The sequence below is a fragment of the Rhea americana genome, unplaced genomic scaffold (genome assembly GCF_003343005.1).
Source record: "Rhea americana isolate MKP2758 unplaced genomic scaffold, rheAme1 scaffold_39, whole genome shotgun sequence".
NCBI lineage: Eukaryota > Metazoa > Chordata > Aves > Rheiformes > Rheidae > Rhea > Rhea americana.
This window is the reverse complement of record NW_028186523.1, coordinates 434,892-447,912: the sequence shown is the minus strand read 5'-3', so window position 1 is coordinate 447,912 and position 13,021 is coordinate 434,892. Positions and strand designations below refer to the sequence as shown.

General features: G+C 39.0%; 1 protein-coding gene and 1 long non-coding RNA gene across 3 annotated transcripts in view; both read right to left on the bottom strand.

Moving 5' to 3' along the window:
• The window catches only part of CYP7B1 (cytochrome P450 family 7 subfamily B member 1), a 126,421-nt gene that overhangs the window by 112,926 nt on the left and 474 nt on the right, over nt 1-13,021 (bottom strand). The window lies entirely within an intron of this gene.
• On the bottom strand, nt 4,736-12,604 carry LOC146591018 (uncharacterized). Of its 2 annotated transcripts, none has more exons than XR_014896876.1 (2): nt 12,439-12,604; nt 4,736-5,585 (listed from the first exon to the last, which is right to left on the bottom strand). It is a non-coding gene; the product is annotated as an uncharacterized LOC146591018 (long non-coding RNA). The 2 variants fall into 2 exon arrangements; XR_014896875.1 differs by lacking the exon at nt 12,439-12,604 and adding an exon at nt 8,842-9,142.

Below are 13,021 nucleotides of genomic sequence, written 5' to 3'. Positions count from 1 at the left end.
GCTACTCTTGACAAAGCAAAAAATAAAGGGGACTACAGAGTGTCTCAAGGTCACAGTTTCAAGCTAGACAAAAAAATAAAATCACAATATATCTTGATTAAGCACAACCCTAAAGAAACTCATAACACCTGTAATTATGAATTCAATGGTTCAAAAAAATTCTATTAGAGCGCAATGTACATTTTCTTCAGAAGCCAGAGCACAGTCTGAGACTCATTCTGGTAGCCCACTCCTAGGAACACTCGACTAAGTTGCCATCTCACTCTTGTGGCTTGAAATTCATTCATTCGTATTTTCTCACAAAGTTCATAAAATGAGATAATATTTTCTTGATGAAGAGAATGATGTGACCCTGGTGAAAGGTGAAAACTTAGGCTGATAATCAGTATATTGAAGAGGACTCTGGGAAGAAAACTGGTATAAATGGAGAATTAGGGAGCAAGCATGAGCCTGTGGGAAGGATTAAGCATTGAAGTTCCTGCTTCTTCAGTTTCCTGTCCCTTCAGCCTGCAGCCACAGGAGAGGGAAGGAAGCAGACAGATTTCCCTTTCTGTTGCGTATAGATTGTCCTAATTTTCTCTTTCATCATGTCTGTTGCTGACTAGAGACACACTCCATCATGACCTGCCTGCAGGTTTCTTCCCATCAACTGAGAAATAAATCCTACATGAGAAGATCAGAAGGGAATACAGAGCAATTAGAGGCAGTGGACGGCAAGGAGTCACATCTTCTGACAGCTATGCTGAGGACCCAGGCAGAATTGCCAGGTGACTTATCAACAAAAGAGCTTAATTTTTTTATTGTCATTTTGTCTATGGAAAATCCCCTTACAAGTTTCAGTGTGATAAAAGCAATTAGCAAAACTCATTCAAATGAAACACAGGAGGGTTTCATTAGCCTAGCTTACCTCCTGAGCAGAGCAAAGGGAATTGATGAGGACAGTTCCTAAACACCATAGTGAATTTTGTGAACATTAAAAAAAAAAAAAAAAAAAAAAAAAAAAAAAAAAAAAAAAAAAAAAAAAAAAAAAAAAAAAAAAAAAGTATACTGTATTACCTAGTAGTAAAAGGGAAGATACAAAATATAAAGCCGGCTGAAAGAGTAAACAGTGATATATACAGACTTTATCCTTTATTGACATAAATTTAGCATTACCTGCTAGCCAAACTCTTGGTCAGGTTATAATCATTATCAGCTGAATTACAGTAGTGCTCAAGGACCTTATTTATATTAGAGAACCCACTCTGCTTTCCATACTTCGAGTAGTTGAGAAATTTGCATGCTAAGTCATGTTTATTGAGGCTACTTTGACCAACCCTACCCAGGAAAATGAACCAGATGACCATATGCTGTACTAACTTGCTGTAAAATTCATACTTTGGCAGATAATTAACTGATTTCTCTGCCTTATACCTTCTTGAGAAATAAACTAAGTGCCAGGAGCAGGAAAGGCCCTCCAGTATCTTGCTACTTTAAGGATTATCTGATATTTACACAAAATATAGAAGGGCTGAGTCAATAGCTATATCTGATTGGACAATCTGTGACTAAATAGGATGAGAGGTATAAATGATGAGATACAGTAATGATTTTGTCATCCGGAGCCTTTGCTCCTGGCCACTGAGAAAAGCTGATGGGAGACAGCCATATCTGGGAAAGGCAGGGAGCCTCCCTTCCTTTTTGAAGTTACCAAGATGATAGTGTTCATGAGGATTTCCATCTTCCCACAAGTCTTTAATTCGACAACTACCGAGAGAATTATCTCCAGAGACCATTTCTAACACCACCAATTACCTACAAAGTTGGAACTATAAGCATACTGGTTTTTCACATGGTCTGATAATGGAAACCACTTGACTTTTCAAATTAGCCCAGTGTATTCATGCTGCTAACAATTACAAGAAATTCTTCCTGGACTTTTGATTAAATGAACCTTTTAGCTCCAGTTTAAGTTGGTTTATCCCTTATCTTTGTATTATATAAAGCACATTTGAGCCTCTGGAACTGTTAAAACTCATTTTGAAGACATGGTATTGTACATATTCTTGGCTCCTAAACAGTAGTCTTGGAGGTATTACTAAGAACAAGAAACACTGAAATAGCATACAAACAACACAAGATTTTTAAATGTGTAAGCAAAAAGATGAGGCATTGGTTCATCTGGTACCTTCTAAATTGTTTCTGTATTTATAACCTTGGTTGAGAAAGCGGGCTGTTCTCTTCCCGAAACAAGAAAGCACTCAGTGCAGGCTATAGAGCAGCAGCAGGCAATACAGATATGCTGGTCCATACAAATATTCTTGGGGAGCTGAGAAAGGTCAGACAGCAAGCTGCTTCAGCCTACAATGATCTAATCTCAAGGCACAGTTAAATACCTATGTCAGATAAGCTTGCCAGTAATTTTAACAGAAATCAGAATAAAATGAGAAATATTAATTTGCAACAGCAGTATTCAACACACTAAACAGGAGATGGCCCTGTTAGTTCTGAATGCCATGCTATGTTGTCTTTCATCATGTTTAATTAAAACTTTCCAGTGTTTAAAAGACATACTTATGAGACTGATTTCACCTACCATTCGAAAAGCAAAAACAGAATAATAAGATTAACCTGTAGAGCAATCTACAGGAATAAGCAGTGGATTATTTGTCATTCAAAGTCTTTCAGCAGGAGAAAAATAAACAGAACAGTCTATCTTTCCAAGATGTCCTATCAAAGTTCAAGCTCAGTTTAATTTTGTTGATGCAGAAAACAGCAATGGCAGAAGATAAAACTCTGGTCACAGTAACTGAGCTTTACTTGAAGTGTGTTTTTAAGGACAGAACATGAAACTATGTCCTACTTCTCCAAATGAGATCACCAACCCAGGAAGCCTGAACTTCTTTGTGTGCCCAGCAGATTCTCAGCATTGTCCCTACTCGCTTCTTAGTACTGCAGACCTTACAGGAGAGATATGCATGGTTTTATTTTAAAGTCTACGTAACAGGAAGCCTTTAAGACCCTAAATTTATTATATCTCCCCTGGTTCTATCCAGTGAAGTCCACAGGTTATGAAAAAAATCCTTCTTTCCCTAGTAATGTCAAATAGGATCTAGAAGTGTTTGCACTACATAGGATGCAAGAAACTGAACAGCTTATGGAAAAAAAATCTCACTCATTCACATATGCAAGAATTTCTTTTTTTGAAGTTTAATTATCAGTTTTCTATCTTAAAGTAGCAATGCCAGAAATTCAGCTGTCTGTTCAACCACAAACAGATACTGCACAAGCAGCTGTTTCTCAGACCACTGAGTTTTGACATGGGGAAATTCTCCAGTCCTGCTGTGAACAATTCCGAGTTGCTCCTTAGCAATGACAAATAATTTAACCTGGCTTTAAAATGTATGATGTGTGAGCTGCTAGAACATGAACTTCAGAGTTCCCTCATGTAGTCTTCAGAGTAAGTCCAGGTTCTGAACCTTGCCTGTTGTACTTCAGAGCCTAGGAATGCATCTGTATCAGTCTCATACACTCCAATGGGAACTGTTACTGAAAAGCTCAAACATCCTTTTTGCACTGCAGTATGTGCTGCAGGCTAAACTCCATTAGATACAGGCATCTAAGCCTCAGTGCCATTTAATTGGCATTTTTCAGGCATGCATTTGGGGTCAAAAACAGCAGCAGATACAAGCCCATCCTCCCAGCAGTTTCATTTTTTCCTCCTTATTTTGCTCCAAGATCGATTCTGCTGGTTCACTGTTATTTTACAATTGGTTCTTGGATGATTCCTGAACTGTGAGACATTTTCACTTCTCATACAACTACACAGCTGCTCTTTTTCAAAAAGGATTCTCATACAAGAATTGCAGTGCAGTGTCTGGCAATATGCCTCACCCTCAGCTGTAGGGCTTGGAGCTTTTGATATCTAAGCAAAACACTTGTCATTCTAAAAACTAAGCCAGACATCTGAAAATCTTTAAAAATCTTTAAAAAATTCCCATCCAATGCAATAGCTGAAATTTTCGAAAGGAATAAGGAAGAAACACATAGTCGACTGCAAACATTTAACAAGTACTGCTACCTTCAAAAACAAAAGCAAACCTTCCAGAGATGCTTCTTCTGTGTTAATGAAGCACAAGTCTGAACCAAGAGTCAGCATTTATAAAAGCAGTCCTGGGATCAGTAACTATCAAAGATCAATTCCTGAACCACTAAAGGAAAAAAATACACCTTATCGTTGACTCCACTGTTTACTGAGCTAGTTTCAAAGAAGAATCCCAAAGCTTCTCACACTGAAAAAAACATATGGAGAGAATTTGTATGGCTATGATTTATCACACATCAGAAGTTCTGAAGAGGTGCTACTGTAACCTAAAAAACTATGCCAGCACTGAAGAGGAAAAACATGAAGCAGTATTTCCCAAATAGGGAAGTGATGACCAAATGCTGTCCTACTGCAGCATCAGTTGAAAGGATCAGTAATGGAAGTCACAYAAGTTGTCCCTGAAGAGATACCACATTTTATCTTCCTTAGGTAAGCATTTTTCTTTTGTTAACCAGAATAAATAGATATGAGTATCTGAAGAGACTTTGATCTTCCTTGGGGCCCTGTTAGCAAGTTAAACAGAACATCCCTGTTATCTTAACACACATTGTATTATACATATTGTATTATATCCTGACAAAGGGGCAAATACACTCTTCTGCAGGTATATATACAAAAGGAAAGAGAGTACAAAAAGACTGAAATACTAGCTTCTCAGGAAATCCATTTTATTTACTATAATTCCTGTCTACATTGCTTCAAACAGCAGTAGTTTCATATTAAGGGACACGTGGGTTCCTTTTTTTTTCATATTTTTTAAACTAATTACTGTCAGAGCTAACAATTGCAAAACTTCTGCATTCTCGCACAGCATTGAAATGAAACCATTATTTTTTTCTAAATGCTTCACTACTTAAAAAATAATGAAAATTTTCTAGTCATTTTGTATATGCATCATTCAAAATTTTCAAATTTTGTTCAATCTTTTTAATAGGATTTTGGCCACTTTGTAGTATTTGTTATTAAAGCCTAAGGTGAGGCAAGTGACAAAAAATTTGAAGTGACCACCCAGGAAACATCTGGGGGCAGCTCCTCTGAGAAACAAAGAATTGGAATGAGGAAAGAGCACAGAAGTAAGAGGTTTGACAATTTTCTGGTCACAGAAAATGAGATAGGAACCCACACTTAAGAGATAGGAACTCCACTCTGCCTTAGCAATCAGTAGCAGACTGACTCATACAAACATCTCCAAGGAGGACTGCACGTATGCAGAATAAGGCTGTCAGCAAGAAGTTTGAGTAGCTTGTGAAAAACATTAATACAGTCTCTGACAGATTCCTGGGATGTCACAGACCAGGAAGGAGATGCTTGTTCAACTTCTCACTATGGAAATGACCCTGCAATGTTGCAGTCTGGGTTTTCACCGTAGTGTCAGGAAGGGACAACAGTGTAATTGAGAGGATGTTCTTTCCAACATCCCATTTTGCTCATCTGTTTTTCCTTCATCTGCCTCCATAGGGCTGCAGCAGGCTACTCTTGTCAGGACATCATGCAGTTTTCTCTGAAATCAAGAGAGACACATCCATTAAATTTAGCTAGAACCTCCTACTGTCAGGCTCACAGTATGAAAGAGGCTTTTTTAGAGCATCAGAATATTGCTTAGGAAACTACAACATTAAATCACTAGAAGCACAACCATAGCATTTTTTTTTTTGCTGATTTGAATTACGAATAGAAAGTACGAGCAGTTAAGAGGAAACAAGATATGTTCTATATGAGAGCCAAGATTTTTTTTCCTGACATGTGCCAAACAAGGAGAAGAAACAGAAGAATCTGGCACCATTAAAAACAGTTTGTGGAGAAAGGAACTGAATATCTACAGCCAAGCTCCATGTGGTTTGTAAAAAGGAAACTTTTGTTTTATGGGACTCTCAGTCAGCCAAAATTCTCCCAGACGGCGTGCAAATGGATATTAGCCTAAAATCCTACATGCATCTTGTAGAAGGATCAGTTAAATGCTGGGGAAAGAAAAGAAAAAGGAACACTACCAAAGTTTTAAATCAGAATTCAAAATCTGCTTCATGGTTGAAAAACTTAGTTTTCAAAACAGTTATAATGTCATATATATGGTAAGTTTGTTGGAAAGGAAACACAACAAGTTTTATTACAAAACTAGAGTCAAGAAAATGAGTTCCAACCCCAGCTCCACTACCAAATAGCTCTACAAAACTTGGATAAAAGAGAAAAAGACTGCCAACTTAAGTGTGAGATATTCCTTAACTTCATACAGTGTATTAACACTGCACTTAGGCAGTTTCTTTCAGCTTCTGCATTTGATCACTGCTTGGCATTACTACACACTAAGTTAAATAAGTGAGTAGATAGAGCACTGAGAACAGTATATATCAGAGTGCCCTGTGAAACACTCAGCTACACTGTACTTAAATCAGGAGAAAAACATGCTGACCTTCATTTTACAGCTGGGGAACAGAGGCAGAGTCAGAGGGCAAGAATTTGCGCTACAGAAGCATTCAAATCCCTTCTTCCCACTGAAATCACTTCTCCTTGTGGGAGTTAAAGACCTAAACAGTTTTGTGGGTCTGGGCTGAAGTCCTTCCCACAAGCCTTTTATAAATGGGGCTCAGAAGGTAATACCCTCTAATAATGTAGCTTTCCAGTTACATTACCAATGATTTAAACGGATTAGATGGCAATTTTCACCATCATATTCGAAGGAGAAGTAATTAATGTCTCCTCTAGGAGAACACCAGGATTAAGATTTGCCCCTTTGGGTCTTCTTTCATGTCATCCTTTTTATTCAAATTCTTTCAGGTAAGATTTGCCGTCTACAGTCCTCTCTTCCTTTAAATACGGTAGTGAGCATAAATCCAATTTGTGAAGCATATCATCCTGCACTTTATATTTGCTTGGGTTTTTCTCATTCTTACTTTTAGGACTGTCAGCCTGGAGGATGAAGGTAAGGGTTAACTGTTCACTACTTTCTGTACAATATGTTCATTTGTGTATGGTGCTCTAGATGGCTGCTCCATAGTTCATGTTGCACTGGAATAATGAACACAGCTAAAACCAATTCCCTTTAATTTTAACTCTTTAATTTTATTTCCTCCAAAGAATAATGAACAGAAGAAAACAAAATAATTGCAGGCATTTTTCATGAACATGTTGGAAGGAAAAACCACTGTAAAGATGAAAATTACCGTATTTTAGTGAAACCTGAAACTAACAGTCCATATCAGCACTAAAAATATCTTCAGTTCTCACATGCACACACATATACCAGGATGGCATATATTCATGGGTTCTGGAAGCTGGTCAAGACCAGACCAGGTCCAAACTAAACCAGACCCCCTCCCTATAAAGTAGGTCAATAAAACTGGGAGAAAAGGGAAACTGTTGCTAGGTGGCAGTGTACCTTAGGCAAAGAACACTATAAATCATAGATTATTGGAAGTTTGTTACATGCTAAAAGAGGTGTCATCTCCAGTGTCATCTTCAAAGGCTTTGTAGGAACTCGAGCTGTACATGATACCCAGAATACACATCAGAGGGCTGAAAAACTGAACTAGGGAAAAAAAGGGAAGAAAGACGAAAAGGAAAAAAGAAAGACGAAAAGGAAAAAAGACGAAAAGTCTGTCTTGAAACACACTACTATGTAATACCCACAACAGAACGGCTTCACAGTTCTACTATTTATGCTTAAGTACTCAAAAGCCAGTGAACTGCATCCTGCACATCTCGGAAAGATTAGGTTTTGCTTACTTTGTTTTATTTGACCACTGCTAAACTCTAGCCGAGAAAGAATGCAGAGAAGTAAACTTCCACCACAATTGGCCCCAGCCATGTATAGTAGACAGAAAAAAAACATAAGCATAGTGGTTGGACAAAGGTTTTTTAAGATTCTTTAAGAAACTGAACTGTTACTTTTCTGCTTTAAACAGTTGCATTCTTCAGTTCTAAATGTTTAAAAGTGGGGACAGCTAAGAGTGGACAATGAAATTAAACAAAAGGAGTTGTGAGAATGTATGCGCTCGTTACAAATCCAGCAAAGAAGACAGAGAAAAAGGCCTGTGCAGAAAACCCAGATAAGGGAAAGAAAAGGCTAGATTTTTCTGATATCCTTCTATCTGTCCTTCCTGATGTTCCTTCCAACGGAAAACTACCTTAACATATTGCCTAAATTAGCAGAAAGTGGTAAAAAAGACAGGCTGATGACATCTTGTGAACTACAATTCGCTTGGTAAGAGAGCTGTTAGCAAGCTCACAGCTTGTCACAGAGAAGGATAAGATGTTCTTGAAGGCAAAGATGAAATCTCTATTCTTTTCAACAATATCTGTCTGGGTTCAAGAGAGCAATCTTTGAGAAAAGTATTTTAGATGAATGTGAACTTATAGATTGGAGGTATTTTGGAAGACAGAATAAAAGAAAAATAAAAGAGGCTTTGCTCCAACAGAACATTAAATCCATGATACAGGCCATGGCAAAATTCTTGCTGAGAAGTAATTCTTCATATGTTAACTTTATTCTACAATTATACTGCTTAGGGTTTTTCAGACCATTTTTTTAATGATGCATTAGAATCTGTTCAAAAATAATACATTAGGAGAGATGTGCCTTGCACTAGCCAACATGGCAATTCTTGTATTGCTGTAATGTAAAACAGGTTACATGAGGAATATATTGCATCATTCATTGCATATATTGCAAATAATGCTGTGAAGTCCATCCTAATTATTAGAATATCGACCTTACTAACCTAAAGTACTTTAGATAGAGTAATTTTAACACAAACCATCACCTTTGCAGCTCACTTAGGACATGCATTAGCTTTTCAAGTAGGCATAATCCTCTTGTGGTTACTTTCAGGGTTGGCTCTGTATCTTCTTTATCTGAACACACTTTGTAATGCATGCCCCAGGCCTGCAGGATTCAATTTCAATGGATAAAAAAACGGATGCAACCATTTTTTCTTCCATTTCTCCTCACTATTCCCTTCATCAGACCTGACATTTTATTTGTGGTCAGTCTGAGCCTCTCCCCCTTCCTGACAATTTGCAGCCTCTGGCCAGTAAGGAAGGAGTCACAGAGCTTCCTGGCGCTGTTCCCAAACTATTGGTTATAATTTGTGATAATTTACAGTTACGGACAAGCAATAAATGCTGGCAACCCAAAATAAACATCAATTTGAACAATAAAAAGTGAAATCCTGCCACACCTAGAAATGTCACTGGAAACCAACTGCTGCTGGCCTCTCCTGAGCACTGTCCTGCCTTCAGTGGCATTACTGCACTAAGACAAGCAGAGGCTGCCTTCACCTGCTGTGCCACCTCCCACTCTGTGAGACTGTACACAGTTAGTGGAAAAACAGTTTGAAAACAAAAAAGAAACCGTAAAGCTGGAGCTGACTTAGTCATTTTAAGAAAACAAGAGAGAATAATCTGTATAACCTGTATGTTGGAAAGTCATCAAGTTCTGCCACAGCAGAAATACTTCTACATGGGGACAGAGAAAGGAAGCCTTGAAGAAAGTATCTTCCCCAGCAAACAGCCTAGATAAGCTTTTCTTCATTAATCAGCAACAGAGAGCTCTTTTTGTAGCATACAGAAAGCACTGAGCCTCATCTGACACTGAAGTTTAATTCAACATAAAATTTTCTGCGATTAAGGAAACTTTTGTTCTTGTTCTATTTCTTCACCATCTGTGATATGAAACCTGGCAAAAGCTCCAATTAGTTTCCTTTGTGCTATTACTGCTACTAGCACTTGAACGATAAACATTTATACAAAAGGAAATTCCTCTTCCTTTCTTTGCTGTCTCCAAACTGTGTATTTAAATATTTCAATAAGAAAATCTGTACTAAACTCACCCTAAAATCTGGTAAAAGCTAATTTACACCAACTGCGTTACAGAAAAAAGTATCAATAAGTAACAATAAGTCAATACAACACCTTTTCTGACCAGAATCTTTTAAATAGTAATGAGCATTGAGCCTGAGAGCAAATGAAGAAGTAGCTAAGATGGAAAAAAGGTGAAATCCTGTAATATTCTGCTCAAGAAACACTAGAGACTGATTTGGGGAATTTTCATCAGGGGGATATACAAACTGCCATTAGGTTCTTGAAAGAAATATTGAGAGACATGTAAGTGTTTCTGCTTCTCCTCAGTTGTGTAAGATAGAAACATGGTCTGGCAAAACAAACTTTTAAAACTCTCAGGAGTAAGTTAACTTTTAGCTGTGTTCTTTTACTTACTTAATGTCTTCAGTTTATATATACATATATACACATTTGACTATTTTAGCTATCTTTGTTAGAGACCAAGTATAGATGTGGTTAAAAGCATTGCATGTTATTACATTGGTAAAGTTTACCTTGGTGTCTAACATACAATAAACAATAGCATTATACAGAGTCTGCCCACTGGTACAAGCATACTAACACTAGGGCAACGCTTTTATTTTTTATACAAATTACCAGCACAGGTAAGTGGCAGTATTTCTTATATTGTAGACAAGCTCTACAAAAACAGACAGAATGGCTCAGGTTTTTGAGCCACACATACCACCCGAGTTTAGGAGTACACTCTATGACTTTGGGATTTATTCATGCTGTTATTTACCAACAGCCTCCTTTCCTGATGTCAACAGGTTCCCCAATGTTTTTGTGGACACCTAAGAAAGAGGAAGGTAGCCCAGCCTAGAGTTGGCTTTGTTATATCCAAACAGAAGGAGAAACAAGAAGACAAGTGGAGGATACACAATAAGGAAAGACCACAACCTTTCATCAAAACGAGGAGCATAACCATAGCCATGTCATTTCTTAATCCATGGTACCTTTAGCATAGCCTTTCTTAGTGCAGATCAGAAATAGCTGCTTAACAATATCCTTCCTACCAGGCACTTCTCAGGACCACGTACAATTTCTCTTCTACTTTTACGCTAAAAAAAAATTTAATTTTGCACATTTTACTAGAGCAGGATAGCGCTTCTACACTGACAATTTATGCTGCTGACCGTGTTACAGAGAAGTTGATCAGTTTTACAACTTTTTATTTCTAGGTCCATGTGTATTAGTGTTTTCAATACCTGTTTAAATCCTGTGGCATTTATCTAACAAGTAGGTTATTAACCAAACCAAAGCAAACAAACAGCAGTTTGTTTTCTAGGGCAAGATAGCAAGCTTTCTTGCCAAGACCTCCTGTATATCTTTCTGTTGTGGTACAAATGCCCCTAACAATTTTGCTCTGAAGAGCTGTCTTCAAAAACTCTATAGCCACAGAAGTTATGAAAATAACTCAAAATGGGTTCTAGAGTCTGCTTTGCCTGCCACTCGTATCTGGCTGAAAGTTTTATAGTTAAGAGTTTTGCCTGTTCGCATTATCAAAAATACAGCTATTACAACTTACCAGAATTTATACTAACAATAGGCAGAATTTTATCATACGCCTGAGCCAATCAAACAGATCCCTAACGCTAAAATGACACGCAATCCCTCTTGCCTCTGGACTATGTCCTCACGGTTCCCTTTTGCCTGCTGTGCTAAGCTGATTCAGGGAGCTAAACTGGCAGAAAACTTATCCTATCCAAAAAAAGGAAACAGTTTTCTGCTGGAGAACAAACTTACAAGGGATCAGGTAAGCAACAGGGAGGAGACTGGACCAAGCAGTTGCAGAACTGTGAGAAGAGTGAGCAGTCCAGCACTAGCTAGTTATTTGGACAGCTAAGCTGAAGCATGAAACCGTCCCAAGCAAGTTAAGCAGTTTGTCTTACGAGATGACCCCACTCGAATGTTCAGTAAACAGATGTCTTTTCCGCACACCTAAGGGATAGATTGGACTCTCTGCCCTAAACCCTGCTACCAATGGTTCCAAAACAGACATCTTGCAAAGAATCCATCGCCATTACACTGTGACCAAACGCCCTCACAGATCAGAGCAAGGGATGTCATCGGGTTGTTTTTTCTGTTACTTCTTTCATTAACATTACTATACACAGTCCCAAAATTATTGGTCTAACAGCTGCCAAACCGGCTTTTTGACCCTTTTTAAGTGAATGGTACTACAATTTCTTTTTCTGCACTTATCTATTCCTATGCCTTCCAAAAATAACTATTAATGATTAAAAACATTAACTGTTTACTGTTTGTAAATACTAAGCTTACTAACTGTTACGCATTTCATTAGGTGATTTAAAAAAAGAGAGAAAAACTAAGCAAACAATGTCGACAATACTGATCCCTCCCTTTCTCCACCAACCTTTTATTCATCAGCTACTTAAGAGACTCAGGTATTAGCAACGTGAGTTAAAAATACGTAGGAAAAGGTTGGCACATAAAGGGGAAAAGGTATTGTACAGAAAGAGCAACAGAAAGAGTGTTTCCGGGCACTGCTGCGTTACCCCCCCGAGCTGTACTTTCAGCCTGCTCAGCGTCCCACAACATGCGTGCACAGCTTCCCCAGAGTCGTGAGGCCTCCAGTTGGAAAAACCACAAGCAACACCGTCGAAACTAGGAAAAAAAGTCACAGGAATCTCCACGGCTCAAGTTCTCAAGTTCTGGTTTGTTTGCTCGTAGTCATTATCACCTACCCCCCCAAAAAAAAAAAAAAAAAAAAAGAAAAAAAGAAAAAAAGGGGGAAGAAAGGGAAGGAAGGGAAGCGGGGCAGCTGATGCGGCGCCGCGGCAGGGGCAGCCGCTCGCTCCGCGAGGGGAGAGGCGCGCAGCTGGGCCCCCCGCGCACGCTCCCCAGCCCCGCGCTCCCTCCCTCTCGCTGCAGCGGACGCGCGAGGGGAACTCGTGTGCCCAGCAAGCACGCGGTCGCTTGCTCAACAACCCGGGAATGCGCCGGCCGCCGGGGCTACGTGCTGCACATCCCCCCGCGCCCTTCGCAGTCTGGACCGCTAGGCACCCGCCACGCGAGGCACCAGCTCCCTCGGGCTCTTCGCCGCCAGGCCCGGCGCGCCCACGGCCGCCGGCGCCCCGC